Source organism: Lissotriton helveticus, chromosome 1_1 (assembly GCF_964261635.1).
Source record: "Lissotriton helveticus chromosome 1_1, aLisHel1.1, whole genome shotgun sequence".
In the NCBI taxonomy this organism is placed as follows: domain Eukaryota; kingdom Metazoa; phylum Chordata; class Amphibia; order Caudata; family Salamandridae; genus Lissotriton; species Lissotriton helveticus.
The window spans coordinates 1344549461-1344556792 of record NC_136057.1 but is presented as its reverse complement, the minus strand read 5'-3'; the positions used below and the strand labels follow the sequence as shown (position 1 = coordinate 1344556792).

Genomic DNA, 7332 nt, shown 5'->3' with positions numbered 1-7332 from the left:
ACCTTTGTGTGCTGTCCCGTGGCGTTGGCGTGTCGCTGTGCAGCGTCACTATGGCGCTCCTGATTCCTGGCGCCTCTGGCACATTCTGGCACAGTGCTGCGCGGTCCTGGCGTGCCAGCGTGGAGTTCTTGCACTCCTGTCGCGTCCCTCGCGGCTTGTGGCGTGTGTCGGCGCTTCTGGCGCGTTCTTGCTCCGTCTCCTTTTGTCCTCAGGATGTTGCGTATTGACGTGGCATCGTAATCTGTGAGGGAGAATATTCTGCGCAGATCTTCCTGCCTGTAGATGTGCTCACCGCAATGTCCCTGCGCTGTTGTGTGCTTGTGTCACTCTCTCTTCTCTTGCGCAGCTCCTGGCCGTGTCGCACTCTAGATTCTCCTCTTGCTTCCTTGGTGTCGTGTGGCGTCGCTGCGCTAGTTTTGTGTTGCTGCGTGGCTGTGTGGGCGCTATGCTGTCTGTTGCCCCTTGACACATTTGTGGTGCTGCCCTGATGTCCTTGTGAACATTTCTCAGTCCTGCAGCTAAGTCCAATTCTGATGGCAGGTGCACTTTTCCCTTTTGGCCACTAGATGGCAGTGTATCCTCTATTTCGTCGTGGGCCCGGGTTTGCTGTAGATTGGCCCACAACGGTTGTGGGCTTCACTGGGGCAGAGATGCCTGCACTTGGGGGCAGAATTTCTCTCCGTTGGTTCCCGCCAGAGACACGCATGCAGCCAGACGCCACTGCAAGCCTTCCTGCTCCGTTGCGGTGAGTCTCGGTGTGCTTTGTTTAATGAGAGAGGAGGGGGGGGGTTTGTCAGCGTCACTCCGCCCGTGGGTCTTTACTCATTGCTCCTGCCCGCAGCAGCTTCTCATTCCATGCGCTGCGGGGGCGGAGAAAGGCTTGTGTTGCTGTGGGTGGGCAGTGCTATGTGCTCACTGTCTTTTGGTGCACTTTACCCCTCGCTGTCTGTGCGGGAACACACGGCGTCTCATGGTTTATCTGCTGTGCGGGGGAGAGGTAGGGGCTGCAATGGGGCACTGTTCACTTTTAGATCGGCCACGGGCCGGATGCCGGTTTCTGCGCTTTTGCACCCCGCCGCCGCAGTCTCACTTTCCTCACGCTGCGCGGCGGGGAGGGGAGTCGGTGCTGCTGGAGCCTTTCCTCCCTTCAGCAATGTAGCATGTCCAGCGCTAAGGGGTCTGAACACTCGCGGGTGGGCTCCGCTTCATTTATTCAAGCGCCCGGCAGCTCTTCACACGCCGCGGGCATTGCTTTCCTTTAAAGTTTCTTCTCCCCGCCGCCGCAGCCTCACTCCACCTACGCTGCGCGGCGGGGACAGGAGGCGCTGCAGGCAGGCCGCGGGTGGGCTCCGCGAGTCTTGCTTTAATGCAGGGACAATGTCTGGTGTCACTCGCGCTGTTTGGGGCACAGTTTATGTTTACAGCGGGTGGGCTCCGCTTTGCATGTCCCGGGTGGCGCTACCAGGCGGCCGCCATTAAACAGTCCTGACCGTTGCGGGTGGGCTCCTCTTTCGGTGCTGGTCACTGGCTCACCTTCGGCCGACGGGCCTGTTCACTTCGCGGGTGGGCTCCGCTTCGGTCACCACGCGGTGGGGCCTCACTTGCGGCCGACACGGGTGGGCTCCGGTCGGTCTGCTTACTCCTGGGCACTTCGGGCCGCGCCTCCATGTGGTGCTCAGTTGCGGCCGGCACAGGTGGGCTCTGGTCGGTCTGCTGCACTTTCCCCTCGTGCAGGGAGGCTCACGCTGGGCATGGAGGTGCGGGGTGGGCTCCCGGTCAACTCCTCCTCGGTCGTGTCGGTCCGGGGCTTAGCTCACGCCCCGCGGGCCTCTCAGCACGTTGCGCCGTGTTGCAGGGGGTGCCCTCTAGGCGTGCAGCTCTCTCCCCCTTTTTCCAGGATGCTTGGCAGTGGCACGCACGGGCTTCACAACCGACCTCGTCGCCATTGTAAAGATGGGGCCCTAGGCCCGCATGATAGAATGAAGGACGACACAGGACACCAGTTAGGGGATAGTAATTCTGGCCTCGAGCACGTGTGCTCTGGGTCTTTTATTAACAGAGTCACCTGACCCAGTGACGTCTGTGGTGGGTGGGTGTTCAGTGTAGGATTACACTTAGGAACAACTAGAATGTGTCCTGGCAGGACACTACATTACCTGTGAGAACTTCACGCACAGATCTCAAAACTCCCTGCCCACGGACCACAACGATCTTAAGATATGTTTCTGTAGCTCAGTTATGTGCCTTCCTAATACTCCGCTTTGAAAACCGGTGTACATGTGCTCGAAGGCATACCCATGCAAAATTAGGCAGCCTGCTCTGGAGCTGAGCAGGGAGTACTGTAAGGTGTGGGTGCTTCAGGTGTGCAGAGCCGTACTGAGTCCCACTGTGCAGCTGTGAAAAGCTGGCTGTGACCCGAAACAAACTTCACAAAACTCAGCGGCCCTTCCTGTGTGCATGAGGAAGCCATTCCAGGAGTAACAGGCAAGTGGGAGGATCGCATCCTTGCATTACTTAACCATGTGACTGAGGACGTGGCCTAAGATTGCAGTTTTGATTACAATGGCTAACGGTAGCTGCTTACCCCATGTTGCATTCCAAAAACTGGGGGGCATATTTACAAGGTCTGGCGCATCTCTGCTAACTAGCAGGGGTGCGCCAGAATAGATGCGACACGCAATTCTCCCCTTGCGCCACCAAGGATGTGTTGCATTTCCAATGCGGCGCATCGTGGCGCAAGGATAGGCAGATGCGTGTCGCATCTTGTGGCGTAAGGGTGGTGCATTGCTGGAGTTGTGACATTAATAAGGGGAGGGGTTTGAGAGTCCCCTAGTCTTAATAGGCACCACAGCCCCCCTCCTTGAGCCAGAAAGGCCTCAGTGACCCCAACCCCTGGGGCAGGCTCAATTACTGTGTACCCGGAGTCCAGCCCTGGGATACAGTGGCTTCCCGGCCCACATTAGCACAGGCAGGTAAGGCATGCCTGCTCTCACTTAGGGAGAGCTTTAAAATGCTCCCACCGGGTGGTAGCAGACTTTAGTTTCCCTGCATGTATTCTTGCTGACAGGGAAACACACATTCCTCCGGCACAGAGGGAGCTGGTTCCCCAGTGCTGGCTCCTACAGCACCCAGGAAGGGCCCATTCAGGTAGCTGGCTGAGGCCGCCAGTTGCACTGGGGAGTTAGACTTATGTATGGTAACAAAATATTCCTTTAGGTCTGTTCTGTCCTATTTTGCAAGTCATGTTTCATTATCTAGCTCACCACTATGCCTGCCTCAATACCCAGCACTCAAACGACTATTTTCCACAGTGACGTCCCAGCCCATGTCCAGGATGTGCATGGATGGTACACCTCAGATAGGTTAATGTTGAGCATTTAACACCTTCCTGGTGCTCTGTGCCTCAGACAAATGACAAAAGCGACTGAAGATTCGCTACCTAGGACATGAGAAATGTATTTTGGGGTACTCCGTGCTGTTATTGCAAGTCAGTGTTACACCTCACTGTTCTTTGTCTCAAAATACGAAGAAAAGACTGGGATAATAAATATGGGTTTACGGTCTGATCTGGACCTCGTCCTGTACTCCATGGGCATAAAGAAAACGTCTGCTAAGGAATGAATATGCATAGTGTAAGCTATAGGGTCGTTGATGACATCATACTATACTGATGTGTGAAGAAGCAGTGCAAGAGTAAATATACTTTATGCTTTACAGGATGCCTACAGACATTTGCCTGTAACATTCACATGGTGAATTAAGTTAATTTTACATTTGTGGGTTCTGGCTATGGGAATTTTAGTACATTTGAAGGCCAGCCCAAGGGCCCCTAAGCTTTGATTTTGATCATGCATGTGGGCCTTTGTTTGTTTGAAAGCAGCACAGGAACTGTGTTTCTACCAGGCTTGTGTGAGTTGCCCAAGGCAATTTACCCTTGCATTCCATTGTTCACTGTTCTACTGCATTTCCATTCTAGGGCAAAGAACAAGCACAGCTTAATGTAGTTCCACTAAATCCGGTTCCTCCAGGCCTCTACAGGTGATTTTGCAGTTTCAGAATTAGTTTCAGCACCATAAGCTCCACGCTTCAATTTGATATGGTGACAGTAGGAATGAAAGTTGAACTTGATGATTCTGAGGCTGTACCGCGAGCATGCTCTAAGTCAGTGTGCAGGCCCAGAATAGGTCAATGCACCAGTGTTTGCTCACATTGTGCTGTCTGCCCCACATACTAGGAAACAGAGCAGAAGCGGCCTCTTCCTGTTTCCGAGCTGCACTGTCTGCTTCTTATACAGTAACTCCTAGATCTTCTAGGTTCTTGTATGCAGTGGTCTCAGTAGGAGAGTCCAAATGGTTGGCCAGTGGGACAGGCAAACTGAGATCCAGCACCTTCTTGTTCAAGTCATTGCATTCAGTCTGCAGAGCTCTGCACGGCTTCTTCAACCGCTGCATCTTCACCTGCAGTCCTTCCAACTCATTATCCCGAAGCGTCTTCTTCTCTGCTGCACTCCCACCGAGAATGGAGCATATCTATTTCTTTTTCAATTTTCTTGCTCTTCTTGGTCATCTTTTCCATTTCCTGCTTGAATATTGCAAAAACGGCATTGCTTTTGGATATGGTACTTTGGAACTCTTCAAACTTCTCCGAGTAGAAAGCCAGCTGCTGCTTCAAATGAGATTCTTGGTGTGTCATGAGATCACACATTCGCTGTGACTCAGCTGCTTCTTTCAGAAAGAAGTCCTTCTCTCGCTGGCGTCTCTCCTCTGCCTCCTTCAGCATCTCCTGTGTCTCCTGTAGCTTTGTATCCACCAGCTGCTGCTGAAGGTCCTTATGCTTAAAGACCTTTCCAATGTGATCCTATCGAATCTCATAGGGCTCAGTCAGTTTCTTCAGGTGTTCAGCCAGCTCCACATTCTCCTGCCGTAGTTTGGGGTTGCGCTCATTGTGTCGTTCCATGTACACCTGGACGTCATTTAGAGTGACCTGGAAGTGAGGCGACACCTCTTTGCATTTTTCCTTTTCCTCCCGGTCCCGCGGCACCCCCTCATCCTTGAGCATGCGGTTGTGTCTCTGCAGATCATGGCACAAACTCTCTAATATGCTGGGGGCCAGGATGGCCTTGCTGTGCTCACTTCGGAGGTGATCCTTCTCATGGATTAGCTTTGATTGCTTTTTCTGCATGATCTTCATCTGCTTTTGTGAGGTTCGGGGTTCCTCCAGCAGCTCAGCATGTGAGCTCCTTTCCGAGACCTCTGGATTTCTTCTTCTCCTGGGTGCGTTTCTGATCAAGGTCTGCAAACTCATCATTCACCCAAATCTCTTCAGTCTCAATCTTCAGCACCTCCTTCTTGCCATTGATCTCATGGATGCCTGGCTCTGCCTCTCCATTTCTCACAGGTTCTGTGAGCCCCTTTTCTACCTTGTCACATTCTGGGAGGGCATCCTGACCATCATCAATGCAATATGTGTTTAGGATATCTTCCAGCTGCCTGCTGAGCTACTCAGAAACATCACAGGCATGTGGCTGGATGTCACAGGGTCTCTCCTCTGCTGCTTGCGGTGCAGGGCAATCAAGCAGCGACTCTATCCTTGGGCTCCCAGGCCACTGTGCAGGACCACCACTAGACTGGTGCAAAGCCTCATCGCCATCTGGCAGGGATGCTGTGCCTACAAGGCTGATTTCACTTGATGACAGGTCTGCCAGAATTTCCATCTGAACTCAGTTAATCAACATAAACTAAAGAGCGCCCTGATCCTATTCACGTGGACCATCAGTGCATTTGAGTTACCGCTGGCCCGGGCACCATTTCATTAAGAACTGGAAGTTCGTCCAGTGACAGACTGATGGCTACATGCAGTGCCTGCGGTACATGACTTTCCTCTTGATACTATTGCTGAGAAGTCACCTGCAGACTCTCCCACGGTAGCTAACAACATTCCATGCCCTGAGGGATGTTTGCATTCCGTGCCTCCAGTGGGTGTGGAGAGCACAGGAGGTTGTGGCGATGCTGCTTGCGAGAACTGTGCCGCTGCTGAGTGACACTTTAACAAATGTGGGGGCCAGGCAGGAACTCTGATACTTCTGTGGTCTAGAAAACAAAATGCATTGTTTTCCCCCCTTACCCACAATCCAAAAAACAGATTTCAGTGCCTGTCACCCCTGCCTTCAACTTCCCATTTGGCTTGGTTGAAAACGTTCTTGGACTGCAAACCCGGAGTGGTTGCACAGTAGGCGACTCCACCAGAACATATTTGTGTTCGTGCCCTTCTGGGCGAACGTGGGACTCTGTTGTATGTGCTAATTTGTGCGCCTTGCAACATGTTCTTACTGTGTATAGTCTTCAGATGCTTCCATCCGCTTATGGTTCACCTGTGGCCATTGTGTTGAAATTGTGTGTTTTTCTTTAGTTGAATGTGCAATGCTGACTGTTTGGGAGGTTGTATGACATCACAATGCATGATTTTACCACGCATGCAGTTACAACGACTTGCGTTGGGGGGCTTTGGATAGTGGAATAGTTTAATTTTCTATTCCAACTCCAGTCCCCGTGGATAGTAGGGAAGGTGTTGGATAGTACATTAAACCTATTCCCTATCCTACAGCGCCCTCCAGCGCAAGTCGTTGTAATGACTTGCGTTGTAATGGTTGCGTTGTAATGGTAGTGCGGGGTAAAAGTTGCGTTGTAAAGGATATTCCCCGTTTGGGAAGGGGTGTTGGTTCGACTTTTTTTAAGCAAAATATGAAACTTTGCTTCCGGAGCAGAGGTGTGGCTGAGCATCCGTTGTAGGACCCCTAGCCCAAGGTGTAATGATTTTAATTAAGGTGGATTTTCCCTAATTTCCCTCTTCCTGGAGACAGGCAGTAATGTTCCCCACCTTTAAACGTACAGAGTAACCTCTAATGTTCATTGTTCGGCTAAGCATTGTCATTTATACTCCCCGATAGGATGGGGTTTCGTTATATGTCAATGGCTTTATGTTCCTTTACAAACAAGCAATGATTTTCCATGCACAAACTAACACCATGACATTGCTTTACTTGTATTGACAACTTGGCACTTATTTCTCCATTTCTAGCATTCCTCATCATACGCTGACTATATGGCATGCATGAATGCCACCATATCTTTGCATTCCTTGACCTATCACAACAGTGTGCCCCAGTTAAGCGATGTCCCCGCACTATGCAGACAGATTACGATATGTGATTATCAGTGTTCCTAAACACTGATGTGGCATGATTTGCCAAGCATTTTCGCTTACTCACAGTATACGGTGTAATTCGCTCATCATTGTCCCCCTTTATACTGACAGCACAGCGTGCCTTTCTTG

General features: G+C 51.5%; 1 pseudogene; it reads right to left on the bottom strand.

Annotated features, from left to right (window-relative positions):
* Positions 1-4286: 4286 nt before the first annotated feature.
* On the bottom strand, positions 4287-5734 carry LOC144764005 (alpha-taxilin pseudogene; annotated as a pseudogene).
* Between the last annotated feature and the right edge of the window lie 1598 nt (positions 5735-7332).